We start from the raw sequence: 26,258 nt of genomic DNA, 5'->3' as shown, positions 1-26,258 counted from the left end.
TCTCTGCGTTCAGCCAAGACCCGTCTGACGTCAGCAACGATGTCCCCTGTTCCCTGTGCGCTTTGGAATCTGCTTGAATTTCTGGCAGCTGCCTGTTGATGTACCGCTGCCTCCGACTCTATGCCTGGCTTTCTGCTGCCCTCCCTGGAGACGGAGTAATTTCTGGAGACGATTCGGAGGTTCTTCCCTGTGCTGCGCTGAACTCAGAGCCCTGGAAATGACAGCTCATAGGCCCTTTGACCATACAAAACAAAGCAATCCTTTACCTTGAAGACAGCCTGCTAATGGTTTAAAGGCCGTTCTCTCTTCCTGGTTTGCTCTGTTCTTGATAGACGTGGTTTGTCACTGGTGACACTCCATGAATAGTCTGACCAGCATGTACTTAAGAAAGATAAAAGCATTAACACCCTTCCATTCAAATAAATATTCTATCTCACTTGCATTCATAATCCAATCAATTAATTGCTTTAATCCCAATCCAAAACTGCACCTGGGTAGATGAATATCAATAATGACAGTTACTTTTTACTCAAAGTGTTTGCCAGAAATTGTGCTTAAGTGCTTTAGATCCAGTCTGTTCTGCTGTAGCATAGCATACGGGTCCCTAAAAATCACCATGCTGTGCAAAATTATTAAATAAATGCCACAAGACTTATGGGAAAATGAGACAGGGCACATCACTGAAAATCTTCACTGGTGACACATACGCAGTAAAAACGCAGTGACTGCGGAGCTGATTCGATCCATGGCAATTCCCTGTGTGTCAGAGCAGAGCTCTGCCAGCGAGGATTTTCTCAGCAGTAGGCCCTTCTTCTAACATGCCCCCTCACTCGAATGGCCACTTTCCAATCAGCAGCCGAGCGTGTTAACCCTTTGCACCCCACAGGGTCTCCAAAGGAAGATCAGAACCTAGTAAAAACGGATGCACACTTTCACCTAAATTCAAAAATACTGGGATTACAGCACTTCCCCTTGAAAAATCCTTCGTCTGTTTGGGAGAAGTGGGCATCCCACAGTGGTTGTGGATACCCTAGGTCATGGTGAAGTGATGGGAGGACGGAAGTAGGCAGAAAGTTGTAACACCAGTGGTGAGTGGCTTGCCTTACATGCACATGCACATTCACCCATGCACAGGAAAATGCGCTCAGGCAGGGACGGAAGGAGCTGGAAATTCAGGGAGTATTTCTCACAGCTGCAGCTGGTCACAGATATACATAAATAACATGTATGCTCTGCTCAAACTGTCCCCTAAATATCAATCCGTTCAAACACACTTGCATTTTCGGAGCAAATACCCTACAACTGATTATATTTGATCTCACTGAAGCCTAGCAGTGCTGAAAGGAGCTGATAAGTAGCAGTGCCAGTTTTCCAGAAAAGGAAACTGAGGCTCAGAGAGGTTAAGTGGCTCCCCATGTCGTAAGTGAGTTTCAGGACAAGTCTAGGACCAAAATCTGTCAGGTCCTCTTCCACCACCTTCCGACCTGTCTCTGCCACCTCATTTTGGTTTATCAGTTGGGAGCAGGAGGAGGAAGCGTCCGCCATCTAGGTCTAAAAGCATTAGGTCCCCTGTGACTCTTGCTCTCCGACTTTCTTTGTCTTCCCCACCGTGACAGCTCAGTGGAAAGCAGTCTTGTCTGCAGTGCTGCCACGGCTGTCAGCGCAAGGTGTGCACAATGTCCCCGAAGATGTAAGCAAAATCTGATGTTTCTGTCTCGAAACTCACTGCGGTGGCGCTCACCAGTCAGATTCAACAGGACTTGTGCTAATTTCATGGAGCCGAAGGAGTCGCTTTCTGGAAGCCCCTTTTACTGTTTTCGCAATCCCCCCTGGCACCGAAAAATGGGGACAGAGCCTGGAACATGGGTTTGAGCTCCTTGGCAAAGAAGAAGCTGTCACCATCCATAAAATAACCATGGTAAAGGGAAGCCGTGACCACATCCCTCCTTTCCTTGGAACCTTTCATGGTTCTACCCTGCCTTTAAGAGCAAATCCCAGGCCCGTGGCATGATCTGCACAGCCCTTCCTGGTCTCTGCCCAGACGGCAGCGCTCTTCACTCCCCTGGCCCTGCACTCGATGGGCACATGCTCTCCCGCTTCCAGACTCTTTAGATGTTATTCCTCCTGCCTGGAGGACTCGCCAACCCCTACCCTCGCCCCCACCCCACCCATCACATCACCCTGCCGCCACTGTTGATGGCTAGTCCATCCACATCTCAGCTTCCACATTCCTTCCTCCTGGCTGCCTCTCTGGGCCTGTGACCAAGTCTAGGTAAGAGGTCCCTCTTGCATGCTCCTATAGCTCATTACATCTTTCCTACCACGGTCACTACCTCGTTTTACTAAAATTACTCCTATTGATTTCCCCACATGATGATTCAGTTCGTGAAGGCAGTCACTATTGCCCGGTGTGTTAAATGAATGAATGGATAGACGCATGCATTTGCATGAAGTGCAGCCTAAACTTCGGTGGGCATCTCATCTGACTCACACCTGCCATTTTATGAAATCAGCAAGGCGTCCAGGAAAGCCAATTCATTCACCACTGTCTCAATGAGAGGAGATGATGGAAGAACATCTATTGGTTCCATCATGTATTTGAGTTAGAGCACCTACTTTCTCCTAGGCCTTTAGTGTGGAGCAACAATTAAACCAGACAGACATCCTTGCCTTCGTGAAACTTAAATTCCAGTAGTTGAAAGAAAGGCAATAAGTACATAGAGGATATTCAAAATGCCAGTATATAGGATGTTGAGCACATGCTGAAGAAAAATAGATAAAACACGGAGAAGAAATGAGTAAGACCTCCCTAGGGATCCCTGTGTGGTTCAAACCTTGAACTTGCTCAACTGTTAACTGAAAGGTTAAAAGTTGAGGTCCCCCTAGAGGCGCCAAGGAAGAGGGAAAAAACACCACTCATTAACAACTCCAAGAAGCCCCCCTCTTCTCTGACACACCTGCAGTCACCATGGGTCAGTGGTGGCTCAATGACAATGGGTTTTGTTTGTTTGTTTCATTTGCTTTTGTGTAGATTTTAAAGCCTATCACTTGGATAGAGACGTTTAATAGATGAGAGTGAGCCTTCTGAATCTAGCCTTCAGCCAGAGGAGCAAGGAGCTGAAGAAAGCAGCCCAACCACTACCCCAGCAGGGCTCCTTGCAGGTGGGGTGAAGGTCTCTCAAACCTGGAGCGTGGCCCTAAGACGAGCTGGGCTGCTCAGCACAAGGTCCGCAGTTCAAAACTACCAGCCGCTCCTCTGGAGAGAGGACGCGTTCTACTCCGGTAAAGAGTGCCGGCCATGAAACCACCGGGGCAGTCCTATCCTGTCCTGGAATTGGAGTCGCCTCAGCGGCAGTGAGTTTAGTTCGAGTTTTTTATTATTTCCTAAGTGCCTACTAGATGCCAAAGACAGAGATAAAGCCAAAGACCCATGTCCTGTCATTGTAGACTATTTAGCAACTGCTTTGCGAGATTTTCTATGAATGAAGGAGCCGGTGGTGAAAGCCGTCCCCATAAAGATGCTGCGTTAGTTTCTTAGGGATGAGCAAGGAGCCAGGAGCCACATCACAGGGGCATGTCACCTGCGGCTTTCTGATCAAACAGAGGAAATTAATGGAAGAGGGGGGGAAAAATAAGCCTACTATTGTTTGGGAAATCACATAATAAAGACAAGTGCTCCTCTTATTACTTCAAGTAATGAAAATAAAAATAAGGATTTATAAGCTTACCAACGATGCCCTAAATTTGCTGAGCATTACTTTTTAACATCTCTTTCTACTTTAGGAAAACCACTGCTAATTGCATTTCACATTACACAGTATCAACCAAACCTGGATTTGGGTTTGCTCCAAGACCACCAACGGGCTCAAGTTACAGCAAGCTTATTAAATGCAGGGAGGGGATTTTTCCCTCCTTTTTCTTTTTTTTCCTTTTGAACAAAAACTAACATGATACCTTATGGAGCAGCTAGTACAGATTAATGCTTGATACATTAACTTAAAAATAATCTCAAACATATTTAAATAAGAGGAGGATGCACACACTTTTAAAAAACTTACAAAATAATAAAGTTGTTTTGTTTTTTTTTCAAAAGTATGAGGTTTATTGATGCTGGGAGCCCGAAGTGAACGAAAAATAAGGTTGACAAGTTTGGTTTCCACACATAACTTTTCTTTGTTGTTTCCGGGTGCCGAGGCTGCTGGCTGAACGCTAGGAAAACCGGAGCACCCCTGGGAACAGAGAGTACAGGAAATTGAGAGCCGGTTCGATTTGACCCAGTCCAAACTGTCCCTGCAGGGAACATGTCACTAGCTCCCTGTCAGAAGGCAATCAAGATGAACTATTGTTTTCTTGGCAACGTTTCTAAACTCCCAATTCTAAAAGCACTCCCTCCCCAGCTTCGGCCTTCCCCTATGGAGTTCTACCCTCTTATTTCGGACCACCAAGCCTACACAGAATCTGTCCTTCTTAAATGTTAAATCACCCGAACACTGTTCCATCACCCAGCAAGGGCCAGAGCCAAACGTTCAGAATTTACAAGATGGGCTTCAAAAAGTTCCACTATCATTCCATGTTTCTGTGAACTTTTTCAAGTCCCCCCACAGAGCAGACCCCATCCCATCTCCCATCGTCATTGTACTTCTCTTCCCTGAATCCTCTCCAATGTGGTGTCTACGCTTTCAGAACCCCACCTCGGAGCCCCCAGCAAACAGCTCTTAGGGGCTTTTCATCACACACGAAATAGGGGTGCCTGGGAACAAGGGCCTCCCACTTCTGGAGAAACCAGTCTTTTTGATTGCCTCCACTGCAATGGTTTGTATTTCCATTCCAATAGCCCCCGGGGCCCCGATTTCCTTATTTCGCTTCCTCTCTACATTTTATACATGAGGAAAGTGTGGTCCGCCCAGCTACAGCCAGAGTTGAGTCAATAACTAGGTTCCTTGGATTCATTTCCACTAAGTTGTTCTCACTCCAATCCAAGGGCACATAATGAACCTGCTGGATCTGGATTTGGGCAAGACAGAAATGAAACACCGAATAATTCACCCAGATCACAGAGGACAAACAAATAGAATACTCACACAGTGGGATAACAGGTCATGAAAAGTTCCACTTTGGAATACTATCTTGGGCAATTTTATTGAGATAATTTACATACCATAATAAATCACCCAGCATAACTGTATAGTTCAATGACTTGTAGTAAGTGTGCACCATTGAGCATCGATCACAACATTCCACTTTTAAAACACTACCATGCTCCCCAAAAGCTCTGTCATGGCTGTTAGCAGTCAGGTCCACCACACCCACCCCAAAACCCAAGACACCGCTAATCTGCTTTCTGCCTCTAGGGTTTTTTTTAATTTTCATTTTTATTTTGTTTTGTCCTGTCTTTGTCTTTTCCAGAAATGTCATATGAATGTAATTATACAACATACAGTCTTTTGTATCTGGATTCTTTCACATCGGATAAAGGTTGTGAGGCTTGGTCACATGGTATCAATACTAAGTCCGTTTTATTATTGAATAATGAGGAACTGGAAGGGGGGCAGTTCTACTCTGTCTTATGAGTCAAAATCAACTGGAAGACACACCCCAACACAATCTGTCTACAATCTATCCTATGGGTATGCCACACTGATCTCTCTCTTTACCAGTTGAACATGTGCATTGTTTCCAGTTTGGGGCTATTCCAATGTCTTTGTGTAAACATGATGTATTCATTTCTCTGGGGTGAATGCCTAGCAGTGAAGTTACTGAGCCATATGGTAAGGCTATGGTTAATTTATTAAGAAATTGCTAAACTGTGATCCAAAGTGACTAACTGTATGCTCGTACATTCCCCCCAGCAATGTCTAAGGGGGTCCAGTTTCTACCCATCTTTGCCAATACTTGGTGTTATCAGTTTGTCTTGTCGCAGGCAATCTTCTGGTGTGTAGTGGGATCTAATTGTGATTTTCATTGGCATATTAGCATGCTCAGTAATGAGAAATGCTGACCTCAAAACTTTTTACAGAGCACACAGCTTCCCACAGATACGTAAAGATCAAAGAGGAAGGCATCAAAACAGTGGCAGTGGAAAGGAGGAGTGTATCTGCTTCTTTACATTTTAATGAGATTTTTTCTGTGAGTAGATATGTAATTAAAATATACAATCGATATGAAAATATTCCTAAGAGTATAAGGACTGTGTAAGAACTTTGCATGTACTGGAAGTCCTTAAGAGTTTCAGCTACACTCAACTAATTATCCATTCTGGGAGTAAATTTGCACAACCAAGTTGGTTTCTCAGAGCATGTTTCTAACCCCAACCCCCAGGGACCAACAAACTACAAAGCCTGGGCAAAAAACTTGCTGCCTATTTTCATATGGTTCGTGAGCAAAGAATGTTTTTACATGTTTCCAACTATTGAGGGGTGAGAATCAAAGAAGAAGAATATTGTGTGACCCGTGAGAGTTACAGGAATTTCCGATTGCGCTGTCTATAAATACACTTCGATTGGAACATAGCCGTGCTCACTCACATGTGCATTAGCTATGGCTGCTCTTGCAGGAGAGAGACGTACCCATCCGCTTCCGTAACCATGATCGCCTTGAAAATCCGCCTGTCCTACAGGGTGGAAATGCCTTGGAATAGACTTGCCAGCAATGGGCTTTATGGATGCTTTCACACCGAACCAGCAGAGACGAGTCGTGATGACAGACACCATATTGTCTGCAAACCTAAACTATTCAGTATCTGGCCCTTTACAGGGAGCCTTGGTGGTGCTGTGGTTATGCCTGGGGTTACTGACTGCAAGGTCAGCGGCTTGAAGCCACCGAACGTTCCTCAGGAGGAAGACAAGGGCGTTCCAGTCCCGTAAAGAGTTAATCTCAGAAACTCACAGGGGCAGTTCTACCCTGTCCTACAGGGTCATTATAAGTCATGATTAACTGGATGCCAGTGAGTTTGGTTTTTTGGCGCTTTATAGAAGTTAGTTTCCGATTCCTGTCTGTTGGTCTGCTGTGGTTATCTCGTGCTGCTCTACCACGTACCAGAAGAGGGTGGCTTTAACAAACATTTACCTTCTCCATTTGAGAAGTCGCTGTTTAAATCTAGGTGCCAGCCCTTGGGTAAGCCTTTTTCTCTCTGCGGCTCTGGAGGAAGGTCCTTGACTCTGAGCCTCTTCTGCCCCTGGGAGCTCTTCCCGCTTGGCATCTCCCTTCCCCCATCTCTGCTTCCCTTACCTGCTTGTTTCATCTCTTTCACCTCTTAAAAGTGTTTGACTCAAAACACACCTTACATTAATCTTCTCTAACATTAACCGGACAGCCTCTTCCCAAAAGAGACTGCAACCACAGGCATAGAAGTTAAGCTTTATAACACATTTTTAGGGGGACATTCAATCCACAAAACAACTCCTAATGAGTAATCGCAAAGGGCAAACTCAAAGACTATACGGAAAATCTGAAGAGTTTAAAAGAAAGCTGAGGATGATCCACTTTTTGTATTGTCTCGTCGGTACATGAATATGTGGACTGGCAGTTGCCATTAGCAAGATCAGCGACTTTCAACCATGCAGCAACATGAGTGATCTTTCTTACATGAGATAAGCAGAGAGAAAGCAAGGTATATTATTGATCACCAAATTAGAGGGGGAAAGTAATTTCTGCTTAAGGGGACAATAAATTTATGGCGGTGAAACAATTTGGAAAAGGATAGTGATAAAAGTTCCATAATCAAAGTCACTGAATTTTACACTTAGAAATTGTTGAGTTAGCAATGTGTTGGTTTCTATATTTTTACCGTACTTTGTAAAGACTTATAAATAAAGCACTATTTTAAATTATAAGACCCTTTTTTTCCTGTGCCTGGAACATAGTAGATTCTTAATAGTTCTTGAACAAATGGATGGATGGATGGATGGATGGATGGACGGACGGACGGACGGACGGATGGATGGATGGACGGACGGATTGGTGGGTGGAATCGATATTGATTAAAAGAGAACAGTGGGCTCTTGTGCTCATGGGTGGTTAGTAGAAAGCTCATCTTCCAGTGCACCTCAAGTGCAGCTCCCACCCACCTGTCATCAAAGGCGTACAGGTTGTGATGACACTGAGCAGGAACAGGCTTTAGTGAAGCACGTAGGCCAAGAAGGTAGGATCTAACACTGAAAATCAGCCAACGAAAACATTACGACTTGAAATGGCTTAATCTGCAACTAATTGGGGTGACACAAGGTGAAGCCGTGTTCTGCCACAAGTCGGAGACCACCACCACAGCAGCTACCAACAATAACCAGTGTGGGCGAAGGGCCATAGCGAGGCTCCTTCAGGGGTGGGAGGCACCAAGGAAGGTGAGTCCTTAGGAGCCTCAGAGTAAGGCAATGGAGAAATGAACCGGGATTCACAAAAGAAGAAAAACAAATGACAAATATACGAAAAAGATGTTCAGCATCACAGTGAATCAAAACTGTGAAACTTAAACCACAAAATATACCCCTTTTAAACAAAGAAGATAGTCCAGGAATTTTAGAAAAATGACAATACATTACCGTTTTAAGATAAGTTGGCATAAAAAAAGGCATTTTCCTTCAATAGACCACAAATAGTGTTTATGGAAGAAAATGTGATTATCTGGGTCAAGAGTCATGACCCTTTAACCCAATAAATCTACTTCTAAGAAAAATTTCCAAGAGAATAGTCACAGATGTGTGCATATGTACAGATCATCACAATTTTGTTTATATTTGCCCTTCAGAAAAAACTAATGTCCATTGTCCAATAACAGACATTAAGAAAAGTTTGATAAAATTACACAAAGCTAAGAACTGTGCCGTGATTAAAAATTGCTGAGTCATGGACTGTGAATTTGATACAGCTCATTACTCATAATAAAGCTGACAGCTGGGAGAAAATGTTTATAAAAATCAAATTGCAAAAAGATGAGCCCTCTTTTGAAAAATTATTTGTCATATATAAAAATGTATTTACATGGAAAAGGTTTTGACGGATAGAAATTACACGATTAAAATAATTACACTCGCCCTGCCCGGCGCCGCTAGCCCAGTGCTTCCCAGCTTGAGCCCTGACAGCGAAACTGCCCTACAAAGTCCCTGACATCAGCCTGGCCTCCTGGGGACGTAAGGCCCTGGACATTGCAGAGAAGGAGATGCCTGGACTGATGCGCATGCGCGAGATGTACTCCGCCTCCAAGCCGCTGAAGGGCGCCCGCATTGCCGGGTGCCTGCACATGACCGTGGAGCCAGCTGTCCTTATTGAGACCCTTGTCGCCCTGGGAGCTGAGGTGCAGTGGTCCAGCTGCAACATCTTTTCCACCCAGGACCATGCAGCAGCTGCCATTGCCAAGGCTGGCATTCCCGTGTACGCCTGGAAGGGCGAGACGGACGAGGAGCACCTGTGGTGCATCGAGCAAACGCTGTACTTCAAGGACGGGCCCCTCAACATGATCCTGGACCACGGCGGCAACCTCCCCAACCTCATTCACACCAAGTACCCACAGCTCCTGGCGGGCATTCGAGGTATCTCTGAGGAGACCACGACCGGAGTCCACAACCTGTTCAAGATGAAGGCCAATGGCATCCTGAAGGTGCCTGCCATCAACGTCAACGACTCTGTCACCAAGAGCAAGTTTGACAACCTCTACGGCTGCCGGGCGTCCCTCATCGATGGCATCAAGCGGGCCACAGACGTGATGATGGCCGGCAAAGTGGCCGTGGTCGCAGGCTATGGTGATGTGGGCAAGGGCTGTGCCCAGGCCCTGAGAGGTTTCGGGGCACGTGTCATCATTACCGAGATTGACCCCATCAACGCGCTGCAGGCCGCCATGGAGGGCTACGAGGTCACCACCATGGACCAGGCCTGTCAGGAGGGCAACATCTTTGTCACCACCACGGGCTGTGTCGACATCATCCATGGCCGGCATTTTGAGCAGATGAAGGATGATGCCGTGGTGTGTAACATCGGACACTTTGAGGTGGAGATCGATGTCAAGTGGCTGAACGAGAACTCTGTGGAGAAGGTGAACACAAAACCTCAGGTGGACCGCGACAGGCTGAAGAACGGGCGCCGTATCATCCTCCTGGCTGAGGGCCGGCTGGTCAACCTGGGCTGCACCATGGGCCACCCCAGCTTCGTGATGAGCAACTTCTTCACCAACCAGGTGCTGGCGCAGATAGAACTGTGGACCCACCCGGACAAATACCCCGTTGGAGTCCACTTCCTGCCCAAGAAGCTGGATGAGGCAGTGGCTGAAGCCCACCTCGGTAAGCTGAACGTGAAGCTGACCAAGCTGACGGGGAAGCAGGCCCAGTACCTGGGCATGCCGATGGACGGCCCCTTCAAACCGGATCACTACCGTTACTGAAAGCCCGGCCTCCCCTTCCCCTTCCAGCCGGTGTCCCTGCCCAGGCCCCGATTCTTCCCAAGAACACATGGCACTAATTTGAGACTGGCTTGTCACTGGTCCCCACTTTGTCCCCTCTGACTGTTCCCAGTGTGGCAAGGGGTATTGAGAAACTCCTCTGAAGACGCTGGTCACGATGGAGGGAGGTGTGCGGGAAACACCCCCAGGGAACCATGACCTGCTCGCTTAGTCTTTATGCTGGAGTGGGCAAGCCCATGCACGTGATGTCCAGTCCTCACCGGGTCTTAGGGACCCAGGTCACGTGCTTGGTGTGCAGCTTACTGGATCCAGGGCCCGTGTCGGTGACAGGGAGAACTCAAAGGGACGCAGCAAGAGTTTGAATGCTCCTAGGCCCCTTGCTGAGTGATGGACCTTCTCGTCAGCCTCAGAACAGTGAGGTCGGTACTACTTGTCCCTATTTTACAGGGGTTAAAATAGATTTGTCAGGGACAGCCAAAAGAAGTGACACCTATAGGTTAGGAGGGGTCAGAAAAAAAATAAAATGTGAGAAGAGGTGTAAGTCTGCCCCTATGTTGGTAATATGCTGGTTCCTGTCACAACTCTGGATCAAAAAATTTTGTTTACAATGTGTTGAAAGAGGGCAGGAAGGTGGGCTAATAAAGAATTTGGTGCCTAAAAAAAATAAAATAATTACACTCAATTTTCTTCCTTTTACTTGTCATCCTCTACAACAAAATTTTTACTGGATTTTTTTAAAAGGGTTTCGATGTATCCTATAAAAGAGAGGAATCTAGAACAGGCATACAAGTAGAGTAAGGAAGTGAATGAATGCACTAATTAATTAATCAATCCCAACAAACAAGGTTGTAAAGTCTTATGGTCAAGGATCTATACTCATTTGTTCAACAAATATCTATTGAGTCTATATCCCATGCCACAGACTGTTTAAAATACTGCCGTTTCATCAGGAAATAGGATCAACAAGTCCATGGCTGGGTGGAATTTCCATTCTGGAGTTTCATGTCTCATACAGCTTTTGTATCTACCATAAAAGCGAACCAAGAGATGATCGTTCAAACCCACCCGCTGCTCCAAGGGAGAAAGATATGGCTGTCTGTTTCCATAAAGATTAAACGGAAAACCTACTGCGTGGAGTGAATTCCGCTCATCATCTCACTGCTCAGGAGTTGATGCTGGTTCACCTTGACCCTATGGGGCAGTGTAGGCCAGCCTCTACAACTCTTTATGGGAATAGAAAGCCTCATCTTTCTCCCAGTGAGCAGCTGGTGGTCCAAACTGCCGACCTTTTGGTTAGCACCGCAACATTATGCCACCAGGACACAGCAACCCCATAGAGCAGTGGTTCTCAACCTTCCTCATGCTGGGACCCTTCCATGTAGTTCCTCACGTTGTAGTGGCCCCCCCAATCGTAAGATTTTTTTTGTTGCTACTTCAGATCTGTAGCTTTGCTCCTGCTATGAATCAGACGACCCCTGTGAAAGGGTCGTTCGAACCGTCCCCCCAGGGGTCACGACCCACAGATTGAAAACCATTGCCATATAGGGTTGTAAATCTTTAAGGGAGCAGAAGAGCAGCTAGTACATTTACACCACTGAGCTCACAGGTCACAGTCCAACACGGAGCCCATTGAGCCACGGGAGGGCCATAAAGATGGCAGCCTCGGAGACCCTATGGCCAATTCTCTGTCCTATAGGGTCAAAACCAACTCAGCAGCCAAGGGTTTTGTTTGGCTTCTCCTCCTCAGCAGCAAGCGCATGGCTAGGCATGTGTAAAGATCCTTTTAGAAGTCACTGTCCATTTTGACCAGGAGGATTCACCCCAGCAGTGCTTTGATATTAACACACACACATATATTTAATCTCCAAACAGCTTTTCAGGAAACTACTGTGCAAAGTGAGGTCAACCTGAAATGCCAGTTTCTGGCATTTGGGCAATGCCTACTGGGTGCCCCGCCATTTGGGAAGAGAGGGCAGCTGTCAGATGCTATTTCGTGAATATCTGTGTTTGTTACTGGACCCAGTCGGGGCTTTTCTGAAGCTACTTTTCTGAAGCTCTGGCCCAAATGGCCTCGTGGCCGAGGCTGCCTCTTCAGCGTCACCCCACAGAGAAATGGGTCTTTCTGGTTTTCTCCTAATGGCAGACGCTGCTGCTTGTCCAGGCGAGGGAAACCCATGGGGCCTGGTATTCTGCTTACGTTGAGGCAAGCCCTCAAAGACCAGCCAGCACTCAGTGTCACAAGGCAGATTTGTCCTTTCTGGGGGCCAGTACCACGAGAACAGTATTGACTCAAAGCAAGCAGGCACGGCTGCTTTCAGTCTCCCAGATGTCCTGATTCGCTAACACATCAACTCACTTACTGCTTTATTTTCAAACGCAACAGTGAAGCGTGTCAGCAGTTGCCGAGAGATACCAAATCTACCAACACCCACTGTGCCACACCGAAAGGGGTTTTTGAATCAAAGCCACAAACACCATTCCGTGACCGCCAGAGAGCGGCTCTGGAAGCAGAATCGACAGGCCAGACCGTGGACTGGATGCCTGGGTTCAGATGGCAGCATTTGCCCCCTGGGTGAACGGAGAGGAAGGTACTTGACTTTAAGGAGTTCTCAGTGAATGGAGTAAAGGATGAGACAGATAGATGTGAGAATTCGGCAACTCACCGGGGGCTGACCCAGGCTCTCTATGACCGCTTCTTACATTATTATTCCAGACCTTCTTCCTGCAGCTGATGTACCTTAAACGTGCCATTGCCAGCCGCCAGAGTTGGCCCTGCCTTATGCCGATCCTGTGCACCATGGCACCAAACGCCGCTCGGTCCTGTGCCATCGCATGATCGAAAGTGGCCTACTTGGATAGAGAATGGACTCAAAGAAGTCTTTCTCCTCTTTGCACTCCCAGAGCGCCCTAGTGAGCACTAGCAAGCACAGGTTGTTCTAGGAAGAAGCCTTGTCGTGAAAACAGCATGTCCAACCACCATTCACAGAGAAGGCTTAGGAACCAGAGACTCGCCTCTATTACATCCCAGCTGCACCATCTCAAATCACGGACCTCCCTCTTTCCGCATCTGCGCAACAGCAACAACAATGCTCATCACTATAAAAAAGCCTTAGTAGAAGGATTATATTGAAAATTATTTCTGAAGTCATAATACTATCTCTACGAAGCCACGCCAAGCCACTTTTACGACCATGACATTTGACTGTCAGTCCCGTGGCTGTTTTTGATACTTGCTTCAACTGCTCCCCAAGGCCATAAAAAACGAATCCCACCTAAACTCAGACTTCCCATCAAATCGTAATCGGCACACAACAGAAATGATTGCGAGGGAGCAGACAAGAGAGGGAAGGCGGAATCCGTTCACTCTGGGGACTGCATTCGGATTTCCATTTCTTCCAGGGCAGTTTGCTCCTTCTGACCTCCCAACAGTTCTTTATAAACCACAAAAAAAGAAAGAGAAAAAAGCCCAAAGCACAACAAAACAAACAACACAAACCTCCCAACAGTGAAATTATAGCTCTAGTTTCCATAGCCCTTCTTAGTGAATGCTGGTCACTGCACCCTTTGGGGTACAGGGGGTCAATTTCATAAAATCACTGACAGGTATGAAGGTGGGGCAGCAGGAAGAGCCACCACCATCGTGCTGTGCCTAGAGGAGAGCTCTGAAATGTGACAACGGCCTCCCGCGTACCACTTCTAGATCCTCGCCAGTTCTAGCTTCAACCAAAGTGAGAGCTGGCATTTTACCAAACAAGTTGGGACTTGTGGACAATAGTAACTACCTTTGCCTTATCAACAGAAAGTAGATCTTTGGGCGTCACCAGGCATTTTAATACCCTGCACGCGTTATGTTCTGTGACCATCTCCATCGTTACCTTCAGAATGGGGATATTTCCTATTCAAATCTGACTGACACTCCGAGGTCTACCTGCGTTTCCTCAATTCCTGTGAGTAGGAGATAGCTTTTATTTCCACTGCTATTGTTGTTCGTTGCTGTCTAGTCGATTCCAACTCATGGCAAGCAAAACTGCTCCATCGGCTTTTTAATGGGGTGACGCTTCCCAGAGTAGGTCCTCGGGCTTTCTCCCAGGGAGGTGTCTCAAGGTGGCTTCAAACTAGCAGTCTTTTAGCTGACAGTCAAGCACTTAACCATCTGCGCCACCCAGGGATCGTTCTTTTATTGCCAACTACTCTCACCTACTAAAGGCGTCGTGGTGACATAACAGTTAGACGTTGGACTGCTGTCCACGAGGTTGATGGTTCAAGCCAGCTGTAGGAGCCTACTTCATTGGCACGGGGTGTGGTTTGATGATTCATACATGTATCTTTTGTAAACGTAATCCTCACAGTGATAAGACAATGAAAGAATTATTAAGCCGATTGTATGACGATGCCTTCAGTACCAAAGAGGCTAAGTTGTGCAGGTACTGAGCTGACTGCATAGGGACTTGAACCCAGGCACTTTCTCATCTCAATCCAGGCGACTATTACAGCTAATGGCGATTCTTTCTCTGAGATGCATTTCTATAGCAACCCCTATCTGTGCCACATTCTTAATCCTCATCAGCAAATGATTTGTTGGAGCGTGTCTCCCAAACTTCTTTAAAATACTGCATTTTTAATGGCAGGAATCCTTGCTATGCCTTTTCTCTACTCCCTCACAGTTGTTAGTGAAGGGAGGCCCAGAGTTTAAGCTCACCAGTTACTCAAGGTCACGCCACACCAGGAATGATGCAGGTTCAAGGATAAATATGCCCAAAGGTGCAAATGGTTTATCTTACAAAAGGCACGTATAGATGTACACCAACCCCCAGCAATCAGGGCCTACCACCGCCATCGTTTTCTCCAGCAAGGAATAATGACATGTGTTTGTAAGTCTGCGGAAACCGTAAGTTGTCTAACAATTAAAAAAAAACTAATGGTGACTCAAAGGTAGGCATGTTGACCTCAAAAACCACAAATAAAAATTTGTAAAAGGAAGATACGGAGCGCTGAGCCAGGGACGAGAAACTCTGAAAGCTACAGAAACATCCTAGGAAGCTCTGGAGAATCAGAAATTCTCAACCCTTGTCCAGAGACTGACGAATGAGGATCTTCAGGAGGACCAACACGAGTCCCAGGAAATCTTTAAAACTTCTGGCAGCCTTCAGTTTCTGGTGTTTTAGCAATTCTGCATAATAGTAGCCTTCCAGGACCTCCCGTCTAGACCCTGGTTTTCTGAGTATGAAGACACCGAGGAAGAGGAAGAAGAGAACACAGGGAAACAGGAGCTGAAATGCAGAGGGCGCACGCCATGCTCCCCGCACACTCGTTTCAAATCCCAACTCTGCAACCTCCTTGCTGGAGAACCTCAGCACTCCTCTAAACGGGGAATGTGGAAGGGCAACGAAGACGCGGCTTAATGAAGCAGTAAGGGAGTACCTGGCACAGAATAAGATAATAATAATAGGTATATTCCGACATCCACTTTGATCTTTTCTTTCTATCCTGTCTTTGTGGGTGTGTATCCATGCCTTTCTAAAACAGTTTTACTGACACATAATTCACATATTGTACAGTTAATGGCCTTGTGCTTTCTTCATGTATAATATTCTTGATGTCATGCCACAGCTCAGCAGGCCTTCTGTTGTGAATGTTCAATTAATCAAATCTATTCTTCATAGGTTCTCTAAATCCAGGTTGGATAGACTCAAGTTTGTATTTTGGCACTTGTGGACTTGTTTTAATTTTCTTCAACTTCACTTTGAACTTGCATATAAGAAATTGAGAATCTGTTTCACAGTCTGCCCCGGCCTTGTTTTAGCTGGTGATATTGAACTTCTCCATCATCAATTCCATGGAAGTAGTCAATTTGATTCCTGTGCACTCTACCTGGCAAGGTCCACATGTATAATCACTGTTTATCTGTTAAAAAGAGGTATTCACGATGAAGAGGCCATTGGTCTTACAAAATTCTATCATGCAATCTCCAGGCTTCATTTCTGTCACCTAAGCCATATTTCCCAACTACTGGTCCATCCTAGCTTTCTAACTTTCACATTTATTACCCATAATTAGCAATGCATCCTGAGTGCATGTTTGATCGATTTCAGCCTGAAGAAGTTGGAGGACTTCTTCACTTCTTCTTCACTAGCTTTATTAATTGGTGCATGGATTTGATTAATGGCTATATAAACTAGATTTCCTATCACAGACAGCATTGTGCTTCAAGATAAATTTTGAAATACTTGCTTGGATGATGAATACGATGCCCTTCTTCTTGAATGTGAATGCCTGACATAGAAACCATATGACTGTCCAATTTGAAGTGGCCAGTACCAGTCACTTTCAGCCCACTCATACGCAGAATATCGATCTTCTTGTGGATGACTTCCACCATTCCTGCGTTCAGACTTCGGACATTACATGTTTCTAGTATTAATGGATGGATGCCATGTTTCCTTCGCATTTTGAGTTGTGGCTCATCCGCAAGCGAAGGTGCTGAAAGCTCCCCTCCAGCCAGGAGGCAGCTCTTTCCTGGTTAGACTGTAGTGCTTTCCAACCTGAGGGCTCCGTATCTGACAACATCCTGCTGCTACTCACAACATTCCCAGTGCCTCAGCCCTCCAAAGTGGACAGCCTAGTCCTTCTTCCTAATCTGCTCTTAGGCTGGACGCTTCACCGAAGCCTGTCCACCATGGGTGTTTGAAACACTGGCGCCGCGGCTCCCAGCACACAGCTGCACCCACGGTGCCACAGATCATCCAGCTGACAAACAAGCTGACAACCTATTAATTGGAGATAATAGGTTAATGCTTCCATACTCAGTCTCATAACAGAAATGTGGGCGAAGGGAGGCAGTGGATGGTGTAAAATATGAAAATTATAATTTATCAGGGATCCAGGAGGGTGGAGAAAGGAGGGAAAAACGAGGAGTTAATACCAAGGCTCAAGCAGAATGAAAATGAGGATGTCAACATATGTACAAATGTGTTTGATACAATTGATGTATGGATTACTATAAGAGCTGTAAGAGCCTCCAATAAAAAGATTGATTAATTTAAAAAAAACAAAACTCCAGTGTCTCATGCTCTGCTGCAATACCTGACGTCACGGTGAGCTGGAATTAACTCCATGGCTGCTGATTTGGCTTGGGTTGAGCCCAGGGATTTCATGTGCTAAGAAGCATCTAGAAATAATCCTCCAAACCTCATTTTAGGCAAAGCATCTTTTCTCCCCACCCAAATCCTAGTGGGCTGTAGACCCAACACACAGAGAGAGTGGGATTCTTTCTCAGAGATAGAACGTGGTCTGATCCAGCTCTGATAACTTACTGGCTGCAGACTACTGGATCTCCACAGCTCTGTGATCTCAGCCTCCTACCTCATACGGTTGCTGTGAAGACTGGAAAGTACATGTGTGCAAAGGGCCTGATACATGCAGTGTCTCACGGAATGCCAGCTATTCCAGCATGTTCGTTACCGCATTTCTCCCGCAAGCCCTCTGGAGTTTGATGACTCCAAACAGTGCAGCCCAGAGGAAGCTGGGAAGATGCACAAAGCCTCCAGTGAGGACATTCCACACACTGGACAGACCAGGCTGCCACAGCCTGGTCTGAAAAGTAACCCAAACAACTGAAATCGAGACAAGAAAACAGAGCTTTGCCCTCCTCCTAAGCCTTCTCCAGAGTAAGGCGCAGTAACAGCTTTTTGGTTTTGATGAGAAGGCTCTGCTGGGCTTCTCAGCGCCCTGGCAGTCCCCAAGCCCCATCCCTAACAGGGATGGGCTCTTATTAAAGACAACCATGCTTTAATCTATATACCAGAGCATGCTAATGATACTGTAACTGGATGTTGGTCCTTCGCCAAAGAGCAAAGAGTGCCAACATTTGTAGACTTCCAACAGGAAATTAAATAACTGCCCTGCTGGAAATATGAATTTACAGTGGCCAATCTTGAATCTTCCACAACACGGACATGGTTTATGTGCATTGAGCACTAGGAACAGTTGAAGAAGGAGATGAGAAGAAATGCGAGTCGAGCCTCTGCAGGAATCTTCAAGGAAGGTTTCATAAGTGGTCTGTTCTCCCCCACCTCCCTGGTCCTGAGTATCTCCTTCTAGTCGATAGAGACCACAGGCCATTGACATCATGCTTCCCTGGGAAATATTAACTGCAGAAACCTCAGGCAGGGCAGAATTACAGCCACAAATTCAAAAGCACAAGCAGGCAGGAAATGCAAAACTCCACTTTCCTCCCAGAAGACACATTCCACACTCTACCCACGACGTTATGAAACACACATTTAGACACCATCCTGCTGCATGAAAGCCTTGCTCCAAAACACGGGGAAGCCGTAGTGCTCGGAAAACGCTCCCAGGAGGCCTTTCTCAGTGTTAAGCCATAAGGTCAGGAATCGGGCTTATCTTCCCCCCCTTACATCCTCAGTGCCCAGCACTCCAAAGCAAACCAAACTCTCAGCCATCAAGGCAACTGGGCTTCCAAGACTGCAAATCTCTACCAGACTAGACAGCCTCATGTCTCTCCTGAAGAGCGGCTGGTGGTTTTGAACGGCTGGCCTTGTGATTAGCAACGCAACACAGAACTCACTATACCACCAGGGGTCTTCAGGGGCCAGCACAGTGCCTGGCATATAAACGCAGACCACAAACTCACTGCCATCAAGTCAGTCCTGACTGATAGTGACCCTAAGGTATGGGGTCGAAGGGCCCCTGCGGGTTTCCTCTCCCAAGCACTCAATAGAAGGGCGCTCCTTCTTTGAGGAACATAATCATCGTTTGTTTTCACCACTACCAGGAGTGCAGGGCACGAGGCAGACATCGAGGAAGGTGTCTACACAAGCCAGTCCTGTCATCCTTGCACATCCGTGACAAAGCAGCAGAGAATACCTGCTGGGACCTAAGCATCTGTAATGTCCCAGGTGCCAAGCCCACTGCCATCCAACTCATAGCAGCCCTATAGAACAAGGTAGGACTGTTCCTGGGGGTTTCCAAGGCTGTAACACTTTGAGGGACTAGAAAATCCCCACCCCCACCCCACCCCACCCAGGGAGAGTGCGCAGTGTTCTCCTGGTCCTGCCTCACAGTCACCACAACCACCCACCTTTTAAGACAGTACATTCCTAGCCGTATTTTGCAGGTGGAGACGTGAATATACGGGCAGGGCAGTGAGCTGGGGGTGGGGTGGGTGGGCTACTAAATAAGGTGCCTACACAGAACAGGCAGCGCATAAGTCTCACTCCATCTCTCTCCCTTCTCCACCCACCTGGGAAGCATGTGTCACTAGCTCCATACCACAGATAAAAACAGAGGTGAACTGCATCCACACGGTGGAGTTCTGTCCAGCCACTCTCCTTTGATGTCGCCTCCTGAATACACCGCACGCGCGTTTTCTTTCCAATGTCTGTGAGCACAGCTGTCCAGTGCTGGGACTGGGTGAGGTGATGGCATGAGGTACTGTGTGTAAAGAATGTGGGCACAGGAGAAGGTCCAGTTGTTATTGGTCAATCACGTTCTGCCTGGGCCAGCATCCAAGAATGGCTTCATTTGAGGACCCCAGGGAGAACCACTCTCCATGGGTTCCAGACAGTCCACAGGGCACCCCCGCCCCACCGGATGACCCACAATGCACTCCTAGGACCACTGAAGGGTTCGATCAAGGGAGGGCAGAACAGAATCACCCAGGGAAGCTTTTCCAAACGGCCAGGTATGCCCTGGCCCCCAGGACTGTCTGTTTTGGTTAGGTCCTAGGCATGTATTCTGTGTAATCTCTCCAGGTGACTCCATGATCATCCCTGATGAAGGACCACAGGGATGGAGTCTCTGAAATTCACCAGCACAATCTCCCCTCACCATCCCTGGAGAAAGACCCAGAGTCACTTGTGCAATTAATAAAATGAATGGGGACCTGGGTTTGAGAAGTTAAAAGCATTTCCCCACTAAAACTGGTATTATTAATAGTAGTAGTGGTGGTTTCATCTTTCATGATTAGGCCCACACATCCTCCTGGTTTCCTTTCACAAGTAATAAAATAATAATACTAATAATAATATAGCCCTATGTCTCACAGTTACAGTCAAATATATAGGATAAGCATTTTTTCCTGAATGCAAAATTATAGGCCACCACCTAAGAAACAAAAAGACAACCCAATTTCAAAACCAACAGAAATGTTTATCCAAAAATTCATAATATTTGAAGATTTAATGCTGATTAGCATAATTACTGGTATTGCCTTGGCTCTGATTCTCTCCATCTCTAAAAAGTCTTTCTCACACAAAGACTCTTGCCAACATCAATAAAGGAAAAGTGGGCCAAACTCTCTTTCTCCCATACAGTCACCTGGAGGAACCGGGGCTACTATGGGTCAGGTGGTCTCAAGCTGGCAAAAGAGCAAGCACCAATTATAGTGCATTTGCAAAAACACCAGCAAATAAAGGTCAGCAATAATATTAATGAACCACAGTGCTTTCTTTCCCAAAGAGATCAAAGTTAAGCGGGAAAAAAAATTAAACAGGAGGAAAATGGCTGGTGGAGAGGGAAATTAAGCAAATTAGGTCCAAAATGCTAGCTGAGGGACATAGAAAGAGCCCAGCAAAATACAGATGTACTAAGAAACTTAATAGCATTGAACTTCTCACTGAAAGATCAGCGGTTCATAGGGAAAAGATGAAGTAGTCAGCTTCAGTAAAGATCACAGCCTCACGGCCCTACGTCCTCAGCATGAGGCTGAGTCATATGGAGGGCAGTGGGTTAAGAGGGAGAGAAAAAGCACAGGCCCGCCCCTGCTCCTTATAACAGATTGAATAGCTGCATTGGGGTTCTAAAGGAGGTGCCTGAAATAAAAAAGGCACGCAAGCATAGCAACTCATAGGTGCTGGAGAAAGATGGAAGCCTGTGTCTAAGGGGTTGCTAAGCTGCAGCGATGGGTTCAATCAGAAGAAAACCGCGAGCGTGGCCAGGGCGGGCAGTGCCTCATTCTGTATGTCATGACTTCACAGGTACCTGAAAAGCACCAGCTCTCATTGCTACGCAGGACTCAGCCTGCTTGTCTTGTTGGGCAAGACCACAGAAGATGCCTACATCTGTCTCGAGCCCCAGGCCAACCTCGTCCGTGTAAATTATAGCAGGTGAACGCTTCTGGCCTCTGAGGTGCTGCAAGACTCCCCCAAAGCTAAAATGGTCACATGAACCACTTAGGCGAAGCTATGACAGGTTGACAGGAGCTGGTCGGGCTGCTAAATGCAAGGTCAACAGTCCAAGCCCATCTGCAGCTTTAAGGGAAAATGATGAGGTTATCTGCTCCCATGAAGATTTATTTATAGCCTCAGAAGCCCTACACAGCCACTATGAGTCAGAATCAACTTGCGGGCAGTGGATTTGTTCTAGGTCAAAGGAGCCCTGGTGGTGCAGAGGGTTAAACTGTGGGCTGCAAACAGACTATCAGCCATTGCCCACCAGCCGCTCTGCAGGAGAAAGATGAGGTGGTCTGCTCCCATAAAGATGTACAGCTTCAGAGGATTTAGAGAGGATTTCTGTTCTTTCCTTTAGCATCTCTAAGAGTCCAAATCAGCTCAGTAGCAGTGGGTAATATAGTACAGGTGAGATTGAAAACACAAAAGCGAGAAACAACTGTGAAAAGTGCCAACTCTTGCTCCTCTCAGTTTCCTCACGTCTAAAAGCTACGTGCATGCATGTGAGTTAAACCAGCCTGACAGCTCAGTAGGGGGCAAAATCTCTTCTGCACAATGACCTCCATGAATATGTTTTTCATGGAAGAAGAAAATACGCCTTCTATGTAATGCAACAAATATGCCTTTGCTTCATCCTCAATATAATCATGGGTTAAAATCAATCCCATGGCACACAGACAAATCCCTCTGATCTTCACACTACTTCCCCACTTGCCATTCACTCCATCCACAAAGTTTGGGAGGTCACTGACTTTAATTCCACAAAGATTGACTGAGCATTGACTTGGTACCAGGCATGGTGTGAGGTAGGGACCACAAGCCAAAAGACCCCTTGATGTCAAGTCTACTCTAACTCCTGGCAGTCCCTCAAGTAGAACCGCACTCCATGGGGTTTTCAATGGCTGGAATCTTATGGAAGCAGATGTCCAGGCATTTCCTCTGAAGTACCGTTGGAAGAATTCAAACCATCAACCTTTCATTTAGCATTCAAATGTAATTTGTGCCACTCCAGGACCCAGACAGGTACCACAGAAGATAAAAGGACATAAACAAGGCACTGGTACTGACTCTGTAATAGGCAAGGACATTCATGCACACACACCCAACTATAAAGTAACACAAGGCACTTATTTATTCACCCAACACGTATGGAATGTCTATGTGCTAGACACAGAGTTCTGGGGGACAACCCTTCTCAACCAGGAAGAAGATTTCTGGGACAAAGCAGAATCTGAATGTGTTTCACCCTCACACAGAACATCACTAAAAGAAGTTTTGAAAATCCCTAAAATGTATTTTTCTTTCCAAGGGAGAAATATGATTCTGAAGAGTGATTTTCTTTTGTTTTCTTCCAAAATTTAAGGGAAGGATGAGATTGCTGTTGTTGAGAACTAACATGGCTAAACACCGACTCCAATTCAACAGCTTCTCCAGGTGCCTTCGTTACATTCCTCAAACTGCACAACCAGCCGCACACTCCGAAATCATTTCCCCTGTTAACGTGAGCTCACTGCTCGCTACTACTGCTAGCTAATCTTTTGAGTTGCTCATACAGGTCATTCTTAAAATAGCTTAATGTTCTGGAAGAAGCATATCAGCCTGTCTGACCACGAGGTGTAGAAGGGACCAGTTATCAGACATCAAAGAACTGAAAATAATACCAGTGAGTGCCCACCTTCCTGATACGATCAATGAAGAAAACTGTGTGCATAAGCAAATGTGGTGAAGAAAGCTGATGGTGCCCGGCTATCAAAAGATATAGCATCTGTGGTCTTAAAGGCTGGAAGATAAATAAGTGGCCATCTATTACAGAAACAACAAAGCCCATATGGAAGAAACACACCAGCCTGTGTGACCATGAGCTGTCGAAGGGATCAGGTATCAAGCATCAAGGAATAAAAAATCATATCATTGTAAATGTGGGTGAGTGCAGAGTGGAGACTCAAAGCCCATCGGTAGCCAACCGGACACCCCCTTACTGAAGGGTTGTGGGATAGAGAAGAGCCAGTCAGGGTGCAGGGTAGCAACAATGAAACATACAACTTTCCTGTAGTTCTTAAATGCTGCCTCCCCCTACTATCATGATCCCAATTCTACCTTACAAATCTGGCTTGACCAGAGGACATACATTGGTACAGATAGCAAATGGAAACACAGGGAATCCAGGACAGATGACTCCTTCAAGACCAGTGGTGAGAGTGGTGATGCCTGGAGGGTGGAGGGAATGTGGGGTAGAAAGGGGGAACTGATTACAAGAATCTACATATAGCCTCCTCCCTGGAGGATGGACAGCAGAGAAGAAGATGGGAGGAGACATCAGACAGTGTAACATATGACAAAATAATAATAATTTATGAATGATGAAGGGTTCATGAAGTTGGGGGGAGTGGGGAAGTAGGGGGAAAATGAGCAGCCAATATTAAGGGCTCAAATAGAAGGCAAATGTTTTGAGAATGATGATGGCAACGAATGTACATATGTGCTTGACACAATGGATAGATGTATGGATTGTGATAAGAATTGTACGAGCCCCCAATAAAATGATTTTTTAAAAATAGCTTAATGTTTAAGGCAGACCTTTCAATTATTTCAAGAGGTAACATGACCAAGAACCAATGGTGCTGAAGAAAGAAGTCCAAGCTGCACTGAAGGTATTAGCCAAAAACAAGGCTCCAGGCATTGATGAAATGCCAATAGAAATGTTTCAACAAGCTGATGGAGCCCTGGGAGCACTCACTCGTCTATGTCAAGACATTTGGAAGACAGAGATCTGACCAACTGACTGGAAGAGATCCATATTGGTACTCACTCCAAAGAAAGGTGACCCAATAGAATGTACAATTTATAGAATATGATCAAAATGACACGCAAGTAGAATTTTTCTGAAAATCATCCAACCACGGTTGTAGTAGTACATTGACAAGTAGCTACCAGAAATTCAGGCCAGAGGAGAGGAAACAAAGGATATCATTGCTGCTGTCAGATGAATCTTGGTTGAAAGCAGAGAATACCAGAAAGATGTTTACTTGTGTTTTATTAATTATGCCAAGGCGTTTGAGTGTGTGGATCATAGAAAACTATGGATAACCCTGGAGAACACTGAAAGTCTCACGGACTGACAATAAAACAAAGAAATCTGTCTTGGAAGAAGTACAGCCAGATGCTCCTTGGAAACAAGGATGACAAGATTTCACCTCATATACTTTGGACATGTAATAAGGAGAGACCAGCTGACTGGGCAAAATCCTTATTTGTACCCTTTCCAAAGAAAGGGGACTCAACAGAGTGCAAAAATTACAGAACAACGGAAAAGAGCATCATGCTTGGTAGAGGGGCAATGAAAAAGAGGATGCCCCTTGACAAGATGGATTGACACAGTGGCTGCAACAGCAGTTATGAGGATGGGGCAGGACTGGGCAGTGGCTCGTAAGTGCTGAGCATCTAGCAGCAACAATACCAACAGCTGCAAAGAAGGGAGAGCTGCCCACTCCCATATAGACTGATAGTCTCAGAATCCCTAAGAAGCAGCTCTACTCTGACGTACGGGGTCGTATGAGTCAGGATGGACTCAATAGCAGAGGGTATTCTTTGTCTTTGTGTTGTTCTGTGAGATGAATTCAGCGTTTATTTTCGGTTGAAGGTTTAAAGAGTGTTTCAGAGCAACAGTGTCTGGGACTCATTCCCCCACCGTGGCTCTAGAAAAGCAGTTGAAGGAACTTTGAAATTCTGTGCTGCATTTTCCCTAAGGAGATTTATTTCTTTAAAGTGTACTTTAATTATGCTCCTTCTCATTCATCTTCAAAATGATATAGATGGTTACACCGAGTTGAGAACTAATTGTCTTGCCCTGTACTTTGAGATATCCCAACACCCGTTCCCTGTCTCTTTAACGAGGGGGGGCGGGAGGTAAAGGAGGCAGGGAAAGCTCAACAACCTCAGAAGCAGGGGACGGACAGGTAGAAAGGGTTTCGGAAGCACATATATTGGGGTTTGACTCCCAATAACCGTGTGTGAGTTCAGGTGAGCAGCTTGACCTCCCTGGATTGGGTTCCCTCATCTAGATATTAGGAACAACAATTCCTCCCTCACAATGGATGGCCATGAGTATTAAATGAGGTGATAAAAATGAAATCTTTAAGAGCGCTCAACACATGTAAAGTTTAATATGCAGTCGTTATAGCTTAGTAGCAGTTGAAACACAATTATTTGAAGGGACGTGATCCTCCTAAGAAGAGCCTGCCTCATAAGTGCCACTGTCCTGACACCATGGAGTGAGAAAGCGGGCCCTCACGTGCGTCACAAAAAGCTGCATTACCATGTACCAGTAGATTCTGATTTCTTGTCCAGGTATTCATTCAACCAAAACGTACTGCCTATCCTGTATGGACACAAGCCCCTTGGAATTTATGATCTAGAAAGGGGACCGGAAAACTGCTTCCATAGAGTTGAGCTTTCGGGACATTCGCATGAAAGCAATCATAAGCAACACACAAGCACGTGTGTGAGCTGCATTGAATAAAACATTATTTGCAAAAACAGCACGGGCCAGATTTGACCCACAAAACCTTACTTTGTAAGCTCCTCATCTAGAAGAGTTGGGTTTGAGTGTCCCACAAACGTTCTTTAGCTGTTGGAGCTCATCCCACCCTGGACCTCAGGAACCTTCTACAGCAGTGTGTCCC

At 46.0% G+C, this 26,258-nt stretch overlaps 1 protein-coding gene and 1 pseudogene across 1 annotated transcript in view; one reads left to right on the top strand and one right to left on the bottom strand.

Annotated features, from left to right (window-relative positions):
* Nucleotides 1-26,258, bottom strand: part of ROR1 (receptor tyrosine kinase like orphan receptor 1) — a 469,887-nt gene that overhangs the window by 406,659 nt on the left and 36,970 nt on the right. The gene's annotated exons all lie outside the window — the stretch shown is intronic.
* LOC142435993 (adenosylhomocysteinase pseudogene) lies at nt 9,128-10,549 on the top strand (annotated as a pseudogene).

Source organism: Tenrec ecaudatus, chromosome 1 (genome assembly GCF_050624435.1).
Source record: "Tenrec ecaudatus isolate mTenEca1 chromosome 1, mTenEca1.hap1, whole genome shotgun sequence".
Classification (NCBI taxonomy): domain Eukaryota; kingdom Metazoa; phylum Chordata; class Mammalia; order Afrosoricida; family Tenrecidae; genus Tenrec; species Tenrec ecaudatus.
The sequence above is the reverse complement of the archived record's forward strand: the minus strand, read 5'-3'. Positions and strand labels throughout refer to the sequence as shown.